Source organism: Thermobia domestica, chromosome 13 (genome assembly GCF_964235325.1).
Source record: "Thermobia domestica chromosome 13, izTheDome1.hap1.1, whole genome shotgun sequence".
Classification (NCBI taxonomy): Eukaryota; Metazoa; Arthropoda; class Insecta; order Zygentoma; family Lepismatidae; genus Thermobia; species Thermobia domestica.
The window spans coordinates 75,071,087-75,094,260 of NC_137466.1; the positions used below are offsets into that span (position 1 = coordinate 75,071,087).

General features: G+C 35.7%; 1 protein-coding gene across 5 annotated transcripts in view; it reads right to left on the minus strand.

Annotated features, from left to right (window-relative positions):
- Nucleotides 1–23,174, minus strand: part of foi (solute carrier family 39 fear-of-intimacy) — a 160,560-nt gene that overhangs the window by 71,382 nt on the left and 66,004 nt on the right. Inside the window, exon 1 of one of the 5 annotated variants that reach the window (XM_081735934.1) lies at nt 13,307–13,327. The exons of the other annotated variants lie outside the window; for them this stretch is intronic. The gene's annotated coding sequence lies outside the window, so the exon portion shown is untranslated. Of the gene's footprint in view, nt 1–13,306; nt 13,328–23,174 lie in introns of those variants that run through there. 5 annotated transcript variants of the gene reach the window in all.

A 23,174-nucleotide genomic window follows, 5' to 3' on the forward strand; every position in this document is an offset into this window, starting at 1 on the left:
GTAAGGTACCTCTAAAGTCCCCCCCCCCCCACTTTAATTCGATATGAACCGGGAAGTGGAAAATGGGGAAGTTGCAATTATTATAGGTCTATATTTAGGACTGCCTTAAGTTTAGAGACATGATTTCTTTTATTTAAAATAATTAAACTCTTGTTCCAGCGTTACTTGATACTTGATCTAAAAAAAAGAAAATGGGTTGAGATGGTTTAAGATGAGCATACCAGGCATTCAAATTTCGTGCGAGACTTCCAGTTGATAAATTCTTCATGAAAGGTGAAGAAAGAATGCAAAATATTGCACGGGGAACATTTGCTAGTTGATGTGTTTAACTACAAATGACCAAAATTTTCCGGAATCGAAAAGTAAAAGTTCCGGAATTGGCCATCCCTAATTTTTTACCAAAGTTCTTGCTCTACACATGAACGGAAACGAAGAGAAGCATGTATTGATAATGAAATCAATTGCAGAATGAGAAATTAGGAAGAGTTGAGTTGATTTGGAGTTTAACATCCCGTTCAGCGAGGTTATATGAGCTGTGGACCTACTGATTAACGTGGAATTCGAACATGAGCTCCCGTTGGGAATCGAACCCGGGTCTCCCACGTCAAAGGCATGTACGCTAACCGCTTAGCCATAGAGGAGCTCAAGAAATTAGGAAGAAAATCCACCCAAAAAGTGGAGTGTTGCTTCATATGGAATAAATTGGATAAGATGCCTATTTCCTTATTATAATATAAAGTTCACTCTTATGTATTACATTTATTGATGAATATAAATCTCCTTTATCGATCACTTTTTCTACTTTCGACTGCCGTCTCTCTCCAGGTTCTAGTTCTCAAACATAATTAAAGACGTATCAGTACCTTAAATCAAAAGGAATATTAAAGGACGTTTGTAACTGAATATTCATGCACTGAAATTACAATTATATTGTTAATTTCTTGCATATGTAGAAACGCGCTCAGTTTCAAAAATAATGAATTTCTGTTCAAATATTTGAAAGATATTTCTAACCTTCATATGTAATGAAAAACTGTTTTATTTCAATGTATTTTAATTATATTTTTTCATAGTAAATTCGTTCTTTTGACCTCAATTTTAAACCGAAATCGGAAAAACTGACATTTCGATCTTCTTTAAAACCGCTTCGGTTTTAATCGAAACCGGTTTCGATTTTCTCCAAAACCCGGTTTGGTTTCTCACCAGAGTAGAGTTTCGTAATTGTCCGAGAACCGGATCCGTTTACAACCAAAACAGTTTTGTTTTTATATATATTTTAGGCATATCGATTTCGGTTTGCACTTTCTTTTTATGAAAATTTACACGTGTTTTTGAGCTTCTTTAATATATGTTCTGGACACACATTACAATGACGTAAAATCAATATACCGAAACCTGAGAAAACCGAAATCAGTTTTGAAGAAAACCGGACTCGGTGAAAACCGAACCGGTTTTGGAAAAAAACTGAACCCGCTTTCGGTGAAAACCCGGTTTTTGAAAATTTTCAAAAATCAGTTTCGGTTTCCCTAAAAACCGGCAACCGAAAAACCTGTTTTTGTGCCCACCAATACCAATCATCATCTAACATCTTTTGAAACAAAAACCCAAAAATGTTTCTTTTGTCAAGCTGCACATATACTTCCTTCTTTTACCTTGCAAGCTGAGATACTTTGAGTATGATCAATTGTCCTGGATTCTAACTTGAGAAAACGGACTAATTCAATGATATGAGGATTTTGCTCGTTTAGCAGAGTATTTAACCTATTATTCAAATCCTCTGCGCGATTATTTGTTCTATGGCATTTTTCATGACAGTTCCACATACTTACTGGGACTAGAATTTTCTAGCCACTGGTCAACAAAATAGTCACAAAACTGCTCTACGTAAGAGGATATCTTCTTGGATAGACAGCCAAACACTGTCAACCATTTCTAACGGAAGAAAAGCTAATGATGCATATATTCGAATCTGTCGTCTCAGATCATCATTGTTTTTGTAGTCTGTAACCAAGCCCAAATCCTGTATTTTACGCCAAGACACTGGTTAAAGTAAAAATTAAATCCACTTACGGAAGCTGAAGGGAAAATTATCCTAAAAGAATTTATTACTGCTTCCTTGAAGTCTACTATTACAACTTCAAGATTCCAATTCAGAACTTCTTTATAAGTGAAAAGAACCTTTCATATACAGTAAAACCTGCCTTCAACGGACCCTTTATTAAACGGAAAACTGTCTTAAAGGGAAATATTTCATGGTACCATGGATTTTGACCTAAAAGACATGTAAAAGTCCCTTCATTAAGCGGAAACTGTGTTATGCGGACAACGGAAAGCAAAATAAACCTTTAACGGAAAATTCTGAGTTTCAGACTACATCGTTTAGAAAATTTTTAAACGTCCTTTGAGAGGGTAAACACATACTGTCTGCGATAAATACTTCGTTCTTTTGTTAAATCTTTATGGGCAGTGCTGACCTTCGTCAATCACTACTCATATTCAGCTCCCACAATTTTTCGCTAGTCCTACGTAGCATGCCAGCTGTCAGTCTTCTTTGTAGGCGTACTTCTGTTCCGCTTGTGTAGAAACTAGCGACAGCCAACAAAAATGAGAAGAAAACTGACAAAACAAAGTTCTGGAAAAAAGGAATTGAGGTAAAGCAGAAGTTATATATCTCCATCACGTGTCGTGAAAACAAGGAAGAAAGAGTTCAGAGGACTTTCAAAATTCCAGAGAAAGCTTTTCTGTGTCCTGAAGTATACCGCCGCCAAGTAGTAGCAATGTATGCAAAAAATCCTGCTTGACTATTGGAAAAAATAAAGGAAAGTGTGCACAGCATATTTTGTGTTTAAGTTTTTTTGGGGTATTAATCCGTAGAAGGAAAAAGTACTGTAATTGAACAAGTTGCGTACATCAATATATTTTCTCATTATGTCCGTTATAAGCATATATATATTTTTTTAACGGAAAGGTCTATCTCCATTAAGCGGAAACCTGTCTTTAACGGAAATTTTTGCGAGTCCCGCTCGATTCCGCTGAAGACAGGTTTCACTGTATATTGTTTCTCTTGTTCGGGAGAAGACCAGAAATCACTGGAATCACATTATTTACCTCTATTGAACTTCCAATATCTACATGAATTACAAAACAATGGGAGTAAAGTTTGCTGCAGCTCTTAAACGTGCCATCAATAAAGAAGGTCGTACTGGCCTGCTAGGCAGTCTGCAAAATGAAACTATTCAAGGACTCTTATTCGCTGTGGCTGCTACTCGAAACGAAAACTTTAGATTTCATATCCCCCTCTGCTCAAAAACTAACAAAAATTCACAGAAACAGTGCCAGCTATTGAACCTGTACGGAAATGGGAATTCTTTATCTCGCTTTTAAATCATGACATTCCATTGTATCTGACACTTGTAAGGAACTGGGAAGGATTTTGACATTTACGGATGTGGGAATGTACGCCAAGTGGAAGGAGACAGACAGACACAGACACAGAGACAGACAGACAGACACAGACAGACAGACACACACACACACACCAAAAAAAAAAAAAAAAGATAGAAGAACACTGTTTGACATACTCTTCTTTTAATGCTACTATTGCATATTTGAAATCAACACGTCAAACGAAAACTTATACCACAATACTTATTATTCTGTGTTACAAATTAAGGATGCTACAGTATCATGAACACTCAAATTTGGAGGTCTCTGGGAATAATAACGCAAAGTTGGATGGACGGGACAATGCACATCCGAAGTATCTTAGTTTCGATCATTACATGACGTATTTCAACTAAATAGAAACGAAGTTAAAAGAAATTGAAAAATTGACTAAGTGCTTACATAAGTATCACATCTAATCACTTTTAGTAGACAAAGATCATAATGTTGTTTACAGCAATTTCATATCCCAAACTGTCCCGAAGATATGAAAAACATTGGTGAAGATTGCCATACTGATTAAAATGGCGTACCTGTGGAAACTTCTTAAAACAATTGTTTCCTTTGCTTCTATAGCATTACAATAATTGTTTTTGGCAGCTGTAATTAAAAGTTACGCAAATCACAAACATAAGTGCGTGTGTATGTGTGTGTGAAGCAAGTTCAAATGAGTAATCATTTTTTTTAAGGGCATATTACAATATGACAACAAAATATTGTAAAAGCCAATTTCTTAAGATCGTGAAACTAACCCGCGTCTTAATATTTCACATTTGAAATTTCTTACGCTAAAAATGCATTCCCTATAGTCAGTGCTATCGAACAGCCTCGTAGTCCCCTATTCATATACCGACAGACACCGAATTAGTGTTGATCAATCATCGTGAAGCTATTTGAATTACGGTGGAGAGCTTCAGTTTATAAAGACAAAAACAACAGCAATGGGAGTCGACATGATCGCCACAAATACAATGCCGTTTGGCTGGCCAACCTAAGCTATAACACCAGTGAATTAGTTTAGAATGGATGATACTAATGACGATACTTGGAAGGATATTATTATTATTATTATTATTATTATTATTATTATTATTATTATTATTATTATTATTTTAAAAATAGCACTATCATTAGTTGAAGTTCTTGTGATAGTTTCTGATCAATGTCGTCGGGTGATCTTAATTTCAGCTCTGCGCATAACCTGACATTCACAAACATAATCAAGAACAAAATTCAATTTATACGATTGTTGACAATAAGTTCCATTACACAGTTGAAACACAATGTGCAGTTAATTTTAAATCAACATCAAGATCAAATGTTCAACTAGCATTGGCCTTACGCAGAACATGCACAAGTTTGCCTCGTAAGTGAGTCTTCTGCACTCTATCATCCAAATAAATATTTCTCGAATCATCAAGTAGGTCACGGTTAAGTGCTTTTGCTTTCCTTGACTCCGAACATTCCACTGTAGATTAACATAACAGGGTCGCACAATCAATCTATTATTTAACAAAGCGACAGACGCGTAGACAGATACGATTAAAACGTTTCCGAAGCAAGCTTGAATTAAATCAATCTTTGCAGAACAATTGAAATTTCATATCATGCAAATATCGGTAGGGGAACACTGACATACTCTGATATATCACAAGGTTAACAGTGTTGACAACTTAACAAAGTTATATTTTTTTCAAATGGCACTACATTACGTTGTTATATATTTCAAATCTACAGTTAAAACGAAAGCTTAAAATACAACTTATTATGCAGTGTTGCAAACCAGGCTGGTAGCTAGCCAAAAAAATTTAGGGGGGGGGGCGGTAGAAGTAAGGGGGCGATCGAACCATATTATAGTTTATCACCATACTATAGTTCAATTGGGAGTCTACCGTGAAAATTTTACGGGGGCAGTAAAAGTTTAGGGGACCGGCCCCCCTAGACCCCCTGGATACGGGCCTGTTGCAAAGTAAGGATGCTACAATATGACAAACATCGAAAAACAACCAAATTTTCGAGAGTTCAACAACTGTAATGACGCAAGTGAAACGGACAGGGTAATGCACATTCAAAGTACCTTAACGTCGAATACCGTGGTCACCATATCATGTACTTATGTTGAACAAGTAAAATCAATGTTACAATAAACTGAAAATTTAACTTTTTTGAAATACTTTATTTCGGAAAAGTGTTTAGGAAAGTATCACATCCAATTACTGTATGTAGATCATTTTAAGTAGCCATTATGCCGTTTACAGCAATATGATATCTCAAATCATTCCGAAGATATGAAAAAAATTGATACATTGCTTAAAACGGAACAATTACAGTAATTTTTAACGCAATATTTTAATTACTTTGCTTCTACATTATTATAATATTTTTTGGTAGGTGTAATTACAAGTTCTCGGAATTATGCGCGCCGACTACGTGGGTGCTCCGGGGCTCCGGCACCCACACAAATAATTTTGTGGGTGCGCCGCACGGACAAGATTTTTAGTTTGAACCCGTGTAACCCACTAAGCTAAGGCAGCCAAAACTTACACTACCGGTATATCTTACTTTATCACAGCAAAGCCCTTTATCAGAGTGTTCATAAAAGATTTTAACTAAAAATAAATCAATCAAATTTCGAAACTTCCCTGAAAACACATAGGCTAACACGTCCCACCACTAATATGCACCCACATAAATTTCGGAAAGTCGGAGCCGTTGCTCGGAATTACGTAACTTTAATCAGTGTTGCAAATTTTACTGATATTTACAGTATCTCCAGATCAGTATGACGTAAATTGCTGTAAACGGCATTATGATCTTCACGATCTATTCTAAAATATCTATGTAATTGAATGAGGTACTTATCGAAGTAGTATTTTTTTTTTTTTAATAAAGGCTTTTGAAGAAATCAAATTTTCAATTTTTTGTAATTTTGTTTCTATTCATTCAAAATCCACCATATCATGATCATAGTATTCGACATTTGTGTGTGCACTGCCCCGTCCATGTAACTCGTGTGATTATTGCTGTATCTCCAAAATTTGGTAGTTTTTTTTCGATGTTTGTGATACTATAACGTCTTCAGATTACAACATTGAACAAATGTGACACTGTAAGTTTTCATTTAACATGCAGATTTGAAATGTGTAATAACCTGACGTAATGCCATTAAAAATATTTTGTTTGTTTGGCAACACTGTTAGCCTGGTGATACCACAGGGTATGTCAAACAATGGCCCCTGCTGATAAAGTTAAAAGGGCGTTTCAGGATAAATGGCTTGCCCTACATATAATGTTAGAGAAAATAAATTGCGAACATCTTTAGCTAGGGTCCGATAAAAAAAATCGCCATATGCGTAGCAAAATGTATTAACCCATATCAGTTCTTCAAAGTTCGTTTTAATTTCTTTCTACTCTGTTCTAACACGAAGCTTATAATGCTGAAATTGCATGTAAATGTGATTGTATTTTATCTCCTGAAATCTTCAAACCCTTTCCACATATGCTACTAGGAAACATTATAATGTTTTCACTATTACTTCTTGCATCATGTTCACTTCGATGACACTAAAGATCAACAAAGAAAATTTCAACTTCTTGTTTATTAGTTTAAAAGTATTAAGATAAATGATCCACTCTGTGTATATATACTATAGTCACGTTTAACTGAACTGTAGAAGAATCGAAAATTCTGTTACACCGAAATAAAGCTTTTTGATATTCAGTACTGTATCTGTATATCTGATATATTCTCAGCGTGGAAAGATGCTGTTGGAAACATATGATGCTTCCAAAATTGAACTGAACATTGCTAAACTAAAGACGTACGACGAAACAAATGAAGTTTAAAATTCAATTTGTGAAAAAAAAAATAAATAAAATAAAATAAAACTGACATTTTCTTGTAAAGTTTTTAAATGATTCAGTTAAACGGAACTGTAGTGTACTAGCAAATGGCCACCATATATTGCTGTGGGCAATAATTTGCATTCTTCCTTCTGCACTTTTCATACAGTATTCGTCTCAACTCGAAGTCTCGCACAAAATTCGAGCGTCACGTGTGGGTCTCTTAGGAAAGCATCTTCCTTTCTAGGTGATATTATATATATGCGGATCCAAGGGGAACTATAACATTTTAGTTTAATAATTGCCATCCCTATTCCCCCCCCCCTTTCTCGTCGAATTTTCAAGAGTCCTTCCTTCCTGGTATCTTACACCACAAATCCTGTGTTCTGACCGAACTTCAAATTTTTTCGCTTAAGCAGTTTGGCTTGGACGTGGCCAGTCAGCCTGTCACGTTTGAAACTTTATCGCACACAATGTGCAACAAGCTCGCTCAATCCTACCGAACACAATGGTATTAAAAGTTACGATGAAGGTCAGATAGCCTCAGGATTGCTACAAAATGAAATGAAATTTTTGAGTTTTACGTCCCACGGTTATGCCGGCTAGGCTAAAGATTGTGAAAATGAGAAATGAATGAAATGATGGAATGAAGAAAGTGGGAGGAAACGGGAGAACCCCGAGGAAATCAACGCACATGGTGCTTGTCCACCACAAAGTTCACTTGGCGGGAGTAGGGTTTGCACCCGGGACCCCATATAATTACTACAATTCAGCATTAAATTATCATTTTTCACAAGATCCCTTCTTATATAGTACAGTACAGCTAAATCAGAAGCAAACAATAAAATACTCAGATATCTAGAACGGTTTAATTTACCAAAATCATGTTGAAATAAATCCATATTCACATAAGTGATATCTTCGTAAATTATGCAATTTTATCTAAAGGTATTTTCTCATTTACTCTTTTCAACGTACACAATGAGTAAATGTCCCTCCCAAATTCTTTGCTTGTAAGCTAACGATCTCTTTTTTGAGGGGAGGACGAGAGGCACAGAAAGTCATTACATGATGAATATAATATTCGAGCATCAGTGGGATTTTGTATTATTGTAATTTTAGAAATACTCTGTTGTATCCAAATTGAACATTTTCATATTGCTATTGTGTTCTCGTCTACCTGAATAGTTCAAGCATATTCAGGACATCTTAGGAGATGCAAAGTATTTCCTGTGTTGACTCACCATCGTGAGACAATTAAGGCACTCAGTGAATTATGAGGTATCGGACTTCAGTGCACAACGCCACAAAAGAAGCTGAAATGTTCAACACATAATTATTACGACTCTAGTCGATTATACTACTTTCTGCAAAGGTATTCTAATCATAAGTCTACCATATAGGTTATTACATCACTTGACTAGTTCTGACTGGACTATATGTTTATTCGACAGTAAGAAGTAAATACATTACAGAGGAGTCCAGATTACCCGAGTTTCGATTAACCGAGGTTCCATGTTATCCGAGCTTAATCCAAACAAATAAAAATTCAAAAACTAATCCGGTTATAACGAAAAAATTTACAGGCATTTTTTTTATAGCAACAATGCAAATATAAAGCTGACATAAAGATAACGACTCCGCCCGACTGTCATAATTAAGCTAGAGAACTTAACTTATTGCATGTGTTGAGTTTAAGTTTGAGAAAGCACTGTTCTATGTCGAACAGCAAGACGAAAAGGCACCAGCTGGCATTATGATGTTGCTACGTCTGTCCAATATAGCGGCCAAAAACGACAGTTTAATGAAGCAGAAGACTATGAAATACTTTTTTTAAAGATAAAAAGGAGTCTATATCTATGCTAAACAGTATTTTATTTGTGTTGTGTTTTCTATTGTGTTTAACTTGTGTACTTATCAATATCAAACCTTTTTTTCTTTACTGTATTATGGCTAATTCCTTATGTATGTATGTCCAATAAAAATAATAAATACAATAATGAATAATCTAATAAAGAGAAATAATCAATAAATAACAATGATAAATACTGTACAAAATTTTCTATGTATCCATCCGTATCAACCGAGTTTTTTTGATCCGGTTTACTTAGCTCGGATAATCGAGACTATATTGTATACTGATGTGAAATAATTGTTTAAGTTGGCGTTTAGCGTCATGTTCAGCAGCAAGACTATATGAGACGTGGAGCTCAACATGGGATCCGAACCGTGAGCTCCCAACGGGAATCGAACCCAGAACTTACGCGCCGAAGAGGCGTACGTTAATCATGTTGCTACGAGGGATCTCTTGAAGTTAAATGTAAGCAACACTCCCCATAAAACAAAGATAAACAATGCCAGACTTCCAACAAACCATAAAAATCAATCTTTATGTGAATATCAATTCAACTATTATCACCATAACGCATAAAATATTTAACCTTGAAAACAGTTGCCAGTTGTTGTGATTTTGAATACTTGGAATGAGATATTTTAGTTCGTACTATCAAGAAATAATGATTATACGGACAGCAGAACTACAATATTGGTACAGACAGAAGAGTTGCCGATACAAAACAATTGGCTAATATTTCAAAGACGAAACAATTAAGTTACAAATACCTATTTAAAACAATTTTAGGGAAAAGTTGTGGGTTTGGGGCACCGTTTTCTTACCATTTCACCAAATTTGAAAATGCAAATTGCATTTCATTTGAAACTTTGAAACTCAGCTTGTTCGATAAAATAGGCAGTGTTTCTTCTTCCAGGTGTACTTTCGGGATTGTGATTACATATTACTCTTGTGCTTGGTTATCTTCTTCAGCAGCTCCTAATATTTAGACTCCTCCTGGGACAAAATTTTCTGGAAGAAAGCCTGTGAGAAAACGTCCCAGGAAGTATTACTCTGAAGAAAAGGGTATGACAAAGGAACTGGACAGGTCTTCGATTGAAGCATCACTAGTGATATAACGCAATCTCTAATGATGTAAGTAAGTAAAAAACATGCCTTGGTTCGAAAATGAAATGAAATCTTTCAGTTTAACGTCTCAAGATTATGCCCTTTCAGGCTAAGGGAGACGATGATTAAGGCATGTGAATGATGGAAGAATTAGTGAATGAAAATGTGGGAGTGCCCTGAGAAATTCAGCCGGGTTCAAACTAGGGATCCAATGGACAAGAAGTATGCGCTCTACCAATTAGCCACCATTCTCCCCTCATGCCTTTGTTGGACAGCCAATATCTTACCTGTAGAATCTTTCCAAAGGCAGTTTACTGTGAGATTAATGGCATTTTTGAGCTCCCACTATGACACCTTCAGCCCTTTTGCATTTGTTTAGTAACTTGAATTCGATTCCCGGTGTGGAGAGCATTTGAACTAATTACGATATTCAGATTCCACCTTAAACTATATTAGATTCATGTCTCATATAGCTTTGATGCTAAAAGATGTTATACCTCTACTTCAACAAACATGACACCGACACATCGACCTACGGTCCAGCGCGAGATCTATTCACAGACGTTCGAATCCGATCTCCAGTACCACGGCGAGAATGCTATCCTTTTAGTGAAGTGAGTGATTATAGGACTAATACTAATAAATCACTACTACAGGACATCGCTAATAACTAGTGTTGCCCACGACACGAGGAGAGAGAGAAAACGTGTTCTTACGCGGTCGGTTTGAAGATAGATTTCCGACAAGAAAAAATTGTAAAGCTGCTAATACCGAACTTGTAAATTAATTTCGGGGCAAATCGCTATTTTTAAGACATAAGTGTATAAATCAATTAAACGTACGATATGAGTGTTGAAAACGCAAAGTAAAATGGAGAAAATTGTAAGAAAGAAGAGTAAGCTACATTAAATGAACTAAAAACACATTAGCACTTCATATTTGAGTTTTGAAAGAAAGATAATTCCAAGAAACTATTTTATACTTGTGATTATTTGTCTGAAAAGGGTAAACATGTTTTAATAAAACATGTAAATACACTTTAATAATTAACAGTATTCAATAAAATGATCACGAAAATTCTTGTCTTTTCACGAACGTTTATAATTTTATCTGCTTTCCGTACAGAAATTCCAAAATAGTACACTTACGTGAATATCCGCAACCGCGTAAACTTCTTGGCTTTACCACTCGAATTGAAAGTTAATCGAGGTGGAACATCACAGGCAACTGAACTCTACCAAAGACAAACACACTAGTCCCTAAACTTCCTGGAGTCATAGGTTAAACGACAAGATGCATTCCCAGTAATTACATGAACAAATTTAAATTTAGTAGACAACATGCATACATACTAAGTGAAACATAGAACATTTCGATAGGATGCCATCTGTTTGAACAGACAGTTTTTGAGTTGGACCTATGTGCTTCATTCATTACATCCCCCTCCCCATTCAATGACAGATTTTGCTAGTTCACAACTAATTTGCCTAAATATTTTACAATTAGTTAATACTATAAAATTTCTTTTCCCCGTTCTTTTTTTTTTTTTTTTGTTACCCCACTAACAAACCAAACGCATACAATAAAGGAAAAGGGAACCACTCCCAATACCTAATCTGAAGAAATAATAGATGCGTGTAGAGCCACTCCCTTCCCCTACGATTCATTTGTTGTGTTGGTGTTGCACTTGAAATGACCATCGCTTGGCATCAAAAATGAAGGAAGTCGGCACAGGTGCTGACTGCCACGGGTGCTGACTGCCACAGCCAATTATTGGTGCTGACTGCCACGACTGTCGCTGATTGCAGATATGAAGGTGCTGACTGCCACGATGGCGTGTTGACTGCCACGAGCCTGGGAGGAACTGTATTTGGAAAGAGAGGAATTAATCCCTCATACTAAATTTATGATTATTAATTAATTTAGTAGGGATTAATTTAGTAATCATCACAGCAAATCTATGTGGCATCCTGTAAGTTACAAAGTTGCTCACTAAGTGGAACGACATACACTTGGATGTTTATAAAGTCTTTTGTGTTATATCTGTCTTTTGTGTCTTTTCTGTTATATGTACAATTTGCACATTTCATTGTTTATATTAATTGTTTTATTGTATTATTTAATGGATATGATGGTCTGAAGCCAGCTGACAAGGGAAGTTTGGGAGAAGCACTCGCCTGCAGAGAAATAGGTATGTCATTTGAAGGACCAATTCATGCTGATTACAACAGGTAATAAAACTCCTGTACGTTGAGAACTGTTCGAGATATTCAGCTTGGAAATTTATATGAGAAAATGAGTGGATGCACGTTTCAATACGTTAAGTATTCTCACCCATGGCGAAGCCTGATGGTTTGAAATTGCTATTGCTTGATCACTGGGGTCCATTCACAGACAAATTGTCCATTACAAGTTGTATGACGGATGGCAAAGACCTAATGGTTGAGAAGATACCAAAGAATTGCACACGATTTGTGCAACCATTTGATGTGTTTTGATTCCGATCAATCAAAGATTATAGCAGGAGATTTGTACATAGTATGAATCTTCTTCATCTGGACGTTATAATGTACCAACGAAACAATCAAATAAAGTTCGTGACCATACGAATCACTTCCGAACAGACAGTTTTTGAGTTGGACCTATGTGCTTCATTCATTACATCCCCCTCCCCATTCAATGACAGATTTTGCTAGTTCACAACTAATTTGCCTAAATATTTTACAATTAGTTAACACTATAAAATTTCTTTTCCCCGTTCTTTTTTTTTTTTTTTTTTTTTTTTAATATAAAGCAGAATGCATCGAGACTGAATTCATAAAACTGAATTCTGATTACCTGGCTAGAGTACTAATATTTTAATTTAAATTAGGTATTTGATGTTTTCCCAAAGTTCGACACGAATGTATTTTGCAGTTTCTGACGTTTACCATATTTTACTCCATCCGTATTCTACTCTTAAATAAAAACATCTTAAATATAGTATAGATATCAGTGTTGTGTAATGTGTGTTCTTGAGTTACCTCACTTTACATTTAAGCAATATATCTTAGAACGTACCTTACGTTTTCCTCCAATAACACACGAATTCTTACACAACTTTTCTCTTCAATTTCTCTTCTTCAGAAGACGCATCACAAGAAGTCAAAAGGACTACTACGAAACAAATCGGACAAAGTGAAAGCTAACTAAAACTAATATCAAGGCAAGGCACACGTATTACACCAAACAGGACCAGCCATAAACTATGCAGACTATCTTCACAAATCAAGATGGGAATTTTTCCAGTGTCGCCTCACTTCGTCTTTTTGACCACAAATCCTGAAAAACCTTGTACTGAACACCCACTAACAAACCAAACGCATACAATAAAGGAAAAGGGAACCACTCCCAATACCTAATCTGAAGAAATAATAGATGCGTGTAGAGCCACTCCCTTCCCCTACGATTCATTTGTTGTGTTGGTGTTGCACTTGAAATGACCATCGCTTGGCATCAAAAATGAAGGAAGTCGGCACGCACAAACAATGAATAACTGAGTGAAAGTATCCACGGGCAAATTATACTCTTTCTACGTACACAGAATCTGCTTTACATTGGAATTCACTTACCTTTTCTTCTTAAAGTAATATAACAGGTTTATATATAATTATCAACATACTAAGAACATTCTGAAGAGAAATCTTATTAGCTGTATTATTATCCGGATTCCTGCAAAACTATTTGCAATAGCCAAACTGTATTTATTCAATTCATATCCCTGGACAAACAGTAAAAGATAGTTAATCAACTGAATTAACAAGTGAAACAATACTCAAATTACAATAAATAGTGTTATTTCAATTTTTTTTTTGGGGGGGGGATTCTGAGAGTTTCACATTTTTCATTGGTCTATGTACGGGTTGAAAAATTATACTTAAAAAAAATAGTTGAGTTGAGATGATTTTGAGTTTAACGTCCTTTTCAGGAACGAGACTATATGAGACGGGACCTACTGATTACCATGGAATCCGAACCACATGAGTTCCCGCCGGAAACCGAACTCGGGTCTCCCAGGCCAAAGGCGCGTACGCTAACCGCTTAGTCACGAAGGACCTCTTAAAAATAGTTTTGTTGATTAAATCGATTTTTTAACATTTAAATCACTTGTACTTGATTCCTTCCACGGAACAAGCTTGAAATGATTTCCTTTCTTTAATTCGTAGACTATGGAGAGTTTCAGGTTTTCTTTATTAACTGACAAAATAAAAGCAAAATCGGAAGTTTCCAATATTCATGTGTTTTCTGCAAAAGTGTTTCTCACATGTGATAGTTGCTCATTAGCAGTACGGTACATTATTGTTCTTCCAACATCAAAGAGCGGGTGTTTACAGTGATCTTTTGAATTCAATTCAAACGACTAGACAAGAGAAAGATAAAGTATTACCATCTTAGAATCTATCAATTAAAATGCTACAATAGCAACAAAGGCGTTTTTTCTTCTTTTTTTTTAGGCTAGCCATCGGCTAGCAACCTTTCAGAGGGCTACACCCTCTTTTAGGGAAGGGAAGTTGAAGGTAAAGTAGGAGTGAGGAATTGATGGATGAGCTATAAGCTGTTTTATTGATAACAACAAAAGCGCCTGAACTCCAACCTATAAACTTTGATTTCAAACCTTTGATTGACAGTTATTTGTGATTTCACGTTTAACAAAAACAAATGTTTTAAACTATGTGTACTTTAAATAAATTATTGTTCAAAGCCTTTGTATTTTAATAAACCTTTTCTAAAATGAATTGTGTTGTCATCTTTGGAGTTCTTTTAAACTATACGTTTGTGGGCGTTTATATGTTTATGGCCAATCCTTTCAACAATGAGATCTCGGAAACTACAGGTTCTAGGAAGATGACGTTTTCACTGATCGATTGCAAATTTTGCGTAGATTGTCCAGTTCTAATTGAATATTTTTTAAAAACATGGCCATTATTTCTTTATTACATTTTTACATGTATACTGGAAGTGTTGAAATTAAAAACAAAAACCGAAAGCATCATATCCTATATTGGGGTTGTACATGTCTCAGGCGTTTGTTTCATGGCCAAATAATAAATGATAAAAGGAAGGATAATCATTTCTCCAGTCTAAGATGAATCTTTATTTTTGGAGAATTTTGCCCAATGAACACCATACTGCATGCAAGAAGAAAGAATACACTTGTCATACATGAATAGACTGAAATAGTGTGATGTCACCTCCGTCTGGTTGCCATGGTGATCGTAGTTTTATTTTCTAAACAACATGGCCTAAGAACCTAAGTACAAAGCTAAAACAGTGACGTGTTAACTTACGGATTGCAAACACTAGAGTGAAAGAAACACTTATATATGTTTAAAATAAATTCCAACGAATGAAATTACGAAAACAGAAAAGGCAAGCAATTAGGTAAATAATATGTTAAAATATGTCAAGTGTTGAAAGTGAAATTTTCCCCTATCGCATATTTTGTGATTTATACCTTTTGGAAGTTACGTTAAGTGTCAAAATCTACGTACTTAGCTTATTTATTATCGGATATTAAATTTAAATAATTCTGAACATTCTTATTTAGTATAATTAGTATCACACATTACATTCCAAACGTGTAGGTCTACAGAAATAGAGTTTAAAACTTATGCTGAATCACTCATGATTGGATGCGATCACCATGGTAACGAAGAGGAAATGACGACATCACTATTTCAGTCTATTAGAAACTTCAACCGGAAGTAGGTTCAAATCTTACAAGCGGTCTGAGATATTGAAAAAGTAATCGAAAAAATCTCCCCTTTATAGTATGATTTGCCGATTTTTTTTTATCACGACATTTTTAACTTTTGTAAAGGGACATGTACAAATGTTGTAAGGAATGGCAAGGAGATTCATGCTCATATGCGAATGATGCGCTGTGTAGAGAGCGCAGGTTCAGCTAGTTAAAAAAGAAAAAAAAACTAAAGTATCATATCCTACACATTATACATTCCAACACGACATAATATTATAAGGGGTTGCATACCACTCAGGCATTTGTTTCATGGCCAAATGATAATGAAAAACGAAGGATAGCCATTTCTCCACTCTAACAGTAAGTTGAATCTTTATTGTTTGGAGTGTTTTGCCCAATGAACAATATGTATCACTGACATTATAATTAATTGTGTGTGTAATGTTTTTGCTTATTACATACTGCATGCAAGAAGAAAGAAAACACTGATCATACATGAATTAAAAACTCCAACAGGAAGTAGGCTCAAATCTTGCAAACGGTGCGAGATATTGAAAAAGTAATCGACAAAATCTTCCCTTTATGGTATCTCTTGCCAATTTTTTATCAAGACGCCTTTCACTTGTGTCTGTAAAGAATGGCAAGGAGATTCTTGCTTATATGTGAATGATGCGCTGTTCAGCTAGTCTATATATTAAAATGTTAGAGAACTTTGTGTGTTTATGGTCAATTCTTTCGACAACTTCACAACTGATGGCAAAGTGATACTTATGGTGTTGTATAAAATTTCAAATATAAGAAAACTGACAAAAAAACTACTACTACTACTATAGTACGACAGGCCATACATATGTTAAACTATATTTCAGCTATCAAAAAAAGTCCAAGAAGAGTTTTATTATTTTTATTACGCAGAAGACTGGTTAGCATAAAGCTTACTAAATTAAAGTTACCATTTAAGTATGAAATAGCTAACAAACTCTTTAAAGTGTAGAAATATTCCGTTTTCAGTAATATAACGCTAAAAATCCTAAACGGTCTTTTTAAAAACCTATAGAATCCTAAAATGCACTTTTTAAAATCCTAATTTGAATTTTTTGGGACCTAAAAATCCGAAGCCTAGTAATAATAGAAAAAACTCAAGCTTATGTTGATATAAAGTCAACAGAACGCCTAGTGATCTGTAACCAGCCTAACTTCTTGAGGGTTGTGGTTGTATAAGCACCAGGCGCCCAATAATTATTTTAAATAATTTTATTAGTTTTACAGTAAAACGATGAACTAGAACGAAAATTATGTGAAAATATTATATCATCATTTTCAGAGCTCTTGTTAATATGGGGTTGCGTAAAATTTAAGTTGCAAGATTTGACTAACAACTTCTTCCCCCCCCCCCCGAAAGAAAAACTTTAATAAAAGTACTATGAAAATCAGAAGGCGATGACAGTGACGATAATGAAGTCAACTTATTACATATGGTTAACCTAAAACTTCACATTCACCATTCACGCTCGATTAAAGAATCAATGTTCAAGAGGAAGTAAAATTAAATTCTTACTCATGTAGTGTCCAGAGTTGGAGTGGGTCAAGTTTTCTGGGTGGGTCAGTGGGTCGTGGGTCAACAGCATGTGACCCACCACCCACCATGACCCACTGTGACCCACCACCCACCGTGACCCACTGCGACCCACCGACTCAGTATGATCTACCGACCCTCTCTGCTCACTTCATTGTAGACAGTATCTTCTAAGGACGTAAATTTGTCTCCGTTTTACTTTCAAGACCTTCATTTCCCTTTCTTTTCCACTTGTTTCTGTCTACTTACCTGAGGTGTATATCTAACCAAGTGAAAAAAGAACTTCAGGCACTTTTGGATATTCATATTTTTAATAGCAATAATAGCAATAGGACTTACACTACTACTTGGCTTTCGAGAATTGTGAGCTTTTAGAGCTAACTACTGGAAAAAATACATTTTTGAATCACTGTAATATATAAATTATTATATAAAAAATTGAATGTAACTATGTGTGCCTGATCATCACGGTCAAATTGCAAAGTCAAATGAAATTACTTTTGGTATATAGTTAGGCCTTAATCGAAATTGGGATGTTATATTGCTTTTATTATAATGCATAATATCCTAAGGAGGTAGTGAGCATCCGAATTTTTGCGAAAAAAAAAATAAAAAAATGAGTATCTCGCAAGCCGTTAAACTTACGGAGATGAAATTCAGTCTATTAATTCTTTATTGAAAATAAACAGTGTGTGTCCTAGCATTTTTTTTAAAATTTTCCTTTATGTGAGGGGAGGGCACTTTCTATATATGGAAAATTGGTAGTGAGTTGGTTTGTAAAAATGATCGAATACGATCGATGTTATTTAAAAAAAAAATAGAAACAAAAAATACAGTGCTTGGCTTCATATATCCTTTGCTTTCTGCTATAATAATTGCTGAATCATATGTTTATTATATGGAGCGCTTACAGCACAGGGCAATCAACCCATAAAGTTGTGAAAAAAATAGGCATAAAATTTGTACTGTAAGCTTAATTACACGGAAATTTGAAGTTTGGATTGTACGCATAATTGTATGGAAAATTTTACACTTTTTCTCCCTTTACGTTGGTCTACTTCCTTTAATTTGGAACTTTGAAATTTCATCCTTTTTTCCACTGAAAAGTATTGATAATTCAACAAGGAAATAATTATACTATGATAATTTAATTGAAATTCATCGTAATTTGGCACATGGCAAACAGCAGTGTGGTAATTGTAGTTGAAGGAGGGAAATTCCCATTCAACTCTGAACACTTTCCAGGAACCTCGTTCCCTTTCGCTTTCTAGACGGGGGAGGGAACTTGGTAATGGTATCAAACCTTCATGTGTAATTACAAAAATTAAATTTATAAACAAATAAGAAATCATCAGTTTATCAGGCTTTAATTGATAATTTATTCACAAGATTCCCTATCAAAGGCGTGGTAGATGAAGGTTCTGTTCTACATGGGTCGACATTGCCAACTGACATGGTCGATATGGAAAAGATGTATGGTGATAGAGAGATGATACTTCTTGCTGAGTATTTCAAACCTGACCAAGAAAAATAGTTATCAGACTTAAGTCTAACAAGTAGATTGTCGATGAGAAGTTGCAGAAATCGGGTAGAAATATTATCAATTTCCACGACAGAGTGTGATCAGGGATTTCTTCTTATGAATTTACAGATGACTAATATTAGAAATACACTAAGTGCTCAAACATTGTCTAACTTGTTGCTCATCAATGTTAATGGCCCACCGCTAGACAAGCTCAAAGTAGACAAGCTAGTTATTTCTTGGCTGAAGGATGGACATCATTCCACTGCGGACTTTAGGTAAACTAATTTGAATCAATATTCATAATAATTGCAATCATGCATATTTGTAACTTAAATTGAACGTGGTGTTTTAGTGATTACACAAATTACGATTTTGAGCATACTTTATAGAGATGCTCTCACAGAGGGTATCCGAGCACCTTTATACCCTATGAACAACTGATTTTTCAAGTCTTTTGTGAGAAAAATACTGTGAACTGAGAAACCATAACCTTTTCCATATTGTACAGAGATATTTTCCGGCGAATAGAAGTGGAATGCGTTCAGAAATTAACACTTGCAAGAATATTCTCTTAGTACAAGTATATTTTAGGCACACACTAATTTCCCCCACCTCGAACTGTTTCAATTTCCTCACTGACAAACACTTTACCATTTTATATCGTAAAGGTCAGATCCACTGTTATTGTAACAGAGTGGTGCTTGAGCGATTGACTAGAAATTCAAACTCCGATTAGCGACAATTTCACAGTTTTGTTTTATTACAAGTGTAAACTCTTTAGTCAATTCAGAAGAGGCCATGGATCGTGTTCAGAGTTGATGACGATGGATTTTAGTGAGTCAGAGTAGGTCAAAGTGGATGAGAGTGGTTCATGGTGGGTGGTGGGTCAGAGTGGGTCACCGTGGTTGGTGGATCAGAGTGGGTCACGGTGGGTGGTGGGTCAGAGTGGGTCACGGTGGGTGGTGGGTCAGAGTGGGTCACGGTGGGTGGTGGGTCACGGTGGGTGGTGGGTCAAGTTTTCATTGACCCACGCCAACTCTGGTAGTGTCTAGTGTCCTCGCCTCTGGTTCACATCCCGGGCTCGATTCCTGGTGGGAGATGATTGAATGCATTACAGTGGTTAGGATTCCAGCTTAAAATGAAAGGAAACAATAGTGAGAGCTCCCTCTTACAAGGTGACTTATGGGGATTTAAGGGTAAAAACCACCCTTTGAACGTTAGAGGTGGTCTCCAAGCATAGACAGTAAACAACCATTTAATACAGAAGAACGCATACTGCGAGGGGCGTTTCAGGACAGATGATTCATAATCTGACGTCAAAATTCAAACTGACGGATCCAATATAGTGATTACAATTACAAAATGTCTTCTGGTTTGAAATTCTCTGCACTTAGCCAAGAACAATTATAGTTGGCAGGGGTTACTTACTACAAGAAGGTTACACACCGATTTGAGATCCCTCTCTATTGATTTGAAACCCCTTTATTTTAACGGAATGCTTGATTAAAATGAGTCTCTGCGCCTCTCCCTATTCGGAGTGCTTATGTATAGTGAGTCCCCTCGCCTCTCACTATTTCAGAACTTCACATATCCTCAATTGTTATAATTATTAATTAATTGAGGAAACGCTTCACAGTAATGATATTTCGTTATAAAAAAAAAGAGAAAGAAAAAATGGCATAAACATTGGAAAATTCTTCCAGTAATGGTATTTCTTAATATATATATATATATATATATATATATATATATATATATATATATATATATATATATATATATATATATATATATATATATATATATATTGGCATAATGATGCATAAACATTGTTTACACCAAGCTCACCTTATTACAGCAATAACTGTGACAAATTGCAAAATGCAACACAATCTTGTTCAAAATAACTGTTTTTATATCACGCATATCTAATAAGATTTGCAAATCTGGGAGGAGAAAACTGATTATGAATCAGTGATTTGGATCTAAATTATATTATTACGAAGATGTAAATTTATGTTATAGTTGTAGAGGACAATATCAGTAAAGTATCTCAAGAAGTTTTTCCACGGTCTAAAGACGAACACATCAAGAGGCTGAATCCTACCACTTGTTACTGCTGAATGGTTTCTATTTTGAGGTACTCTTTTGCTCGTAAAATAGGTTGACAAGTTGGTTAATTGTGACCACTCCACGAATCTAATAACAAAATGAAAAAGAATGAAATGAAACTTGAGTTTTGCGTTCCACGGTTATGCCGGTTAGGCTAAAGGAGACGGCAATAACGAGAAATGAAGGAAATAGTGGAATGAAGTAAGTGGGGGGAAACGGGAGAACCCCGAGGAAACTCACCCACATGAAGTTTGTCCACCACAAAGTTCAATGGCGCGAGCTGGGATCAAACCCAGGACCCCATGCACCAGAAGTGAACACTCTACCACTGAGTTACCGCGGCCTCAGTAACAAAATGGACTTTGCATTAGACGCTAGGAGAAACACCCCTTGAAACCATGATTTCACAAGACCTAATGTTAATTTTCCCAAAATTGATGCATTCACAAGGACATTTTCAGATTAAAGGAGGTTGTTTTGGACTATACGGCTAAATGTTCCATTCTTTTCCTGCAAAATAATTAAGAACGGTGATAACAGAACACCATTTTCAGAAATTAAAGGCTGTATGGTGTAGCTGTAAGTCATAGATTTATTGACTGTGCCGCACTTTCTACTGTTTATGTCTCTGTAAACGCTATAATGAGAGATGCAGAGACTCACTTTAATCAAGCATCCCATTAAAATGAGTACAGCAAGAGGTTTCAAATTGGTCTGCAACCTCCTCGCAGTAATCTCTGCCAACTATAATTGTTCTTAGCTAACTACAGAGAATTTCAAATCAGAAGACATTTTGTAATTGTAATTGTGTTGGATCCGCCATTTTGAATTTTGAAATTTTGACGTCAAATTCTGAATCAGCTGTCCTAAAACCCCTTCTGGCAGTATGTTTTCTTTTAAATTAAATGGATGTTTTCAGTCTATACTTAGAGACCACCCCTAACCTTCAATGGGTGGTTTCTACTTTTAAATCTTCACCATTACCGAAAAAAAAGTGTCGATTACTTTTCGATATTCAACAAGTGTGCAAAGTTTCATTCATCGGTGAGTGACACTTCCGTAAGTCTCCTTGTTAGTTATATGGATAGCGTACGCGCCTTCAGCGCAAGAGACCCGGCAATACAATATTTTAGTTTTACGTCCCACGATTACGCCGGTTATGCTTAAGGAAAAGGTGATGATGAGAAATGAATGAAATGGTGGAATGAAGAAAGCGGGAGGAAAAGGGAAAACTCCGAGAAAACCTATGTAAATAGTGTTTGTCTACCACAAAGCTCACTAGGCGCGAGCTGGGATCGAACTAAGAACTCCATGCACCAGAGGTGAACGCTATATCACTGAGCTACCGAGGCCCTCGTGGGAGACCCAGATTCGATTAACTATGAGAGCTCATTTATTTCGCATCCCATATTAATCTGTAAGTACAAGTTTCATATTGCCTCGGAGTGTGTTAAAATGGAATGTCAAACTTAAATTAAATTATTGCGAAAATACTGGTGGAATAATGAATATTCGGAAACACTGAGAAAACGCAAACATAAATACACCAAGAAAATAAATATGTCATGCTGTTCACCACAAATGTATGTAGCCTACAATCAAACCAAAGACCCTTCACTGTACAATGAGACAAACTTGATGGCGTGTGGTAAAGGGGTGTGACTAAGCGATGCACTAAAGCGCGAGTAGGTGAATAGGTGGCAGATACACTGATATGAATGTGTACAAACAGGTGGCAACATCGCAGATCTCTCATTTGGTAGCAGAGTTTAAAGTGAACCTAGAGCATCACCTTCAAACACCATCAGTTTTTCCCAGGTTTTCGAGCTGTACGCACTATCACTAAGCAACTATGCTCCCTCTGAAGTCTAGTACCTTAACATGCACAATTACACGTTTAATTCAGTTATACTCAAAGCTTCACCACAGCATTAGTAACTTTATATACGTAATTACTTATGTTATATCAAACCCA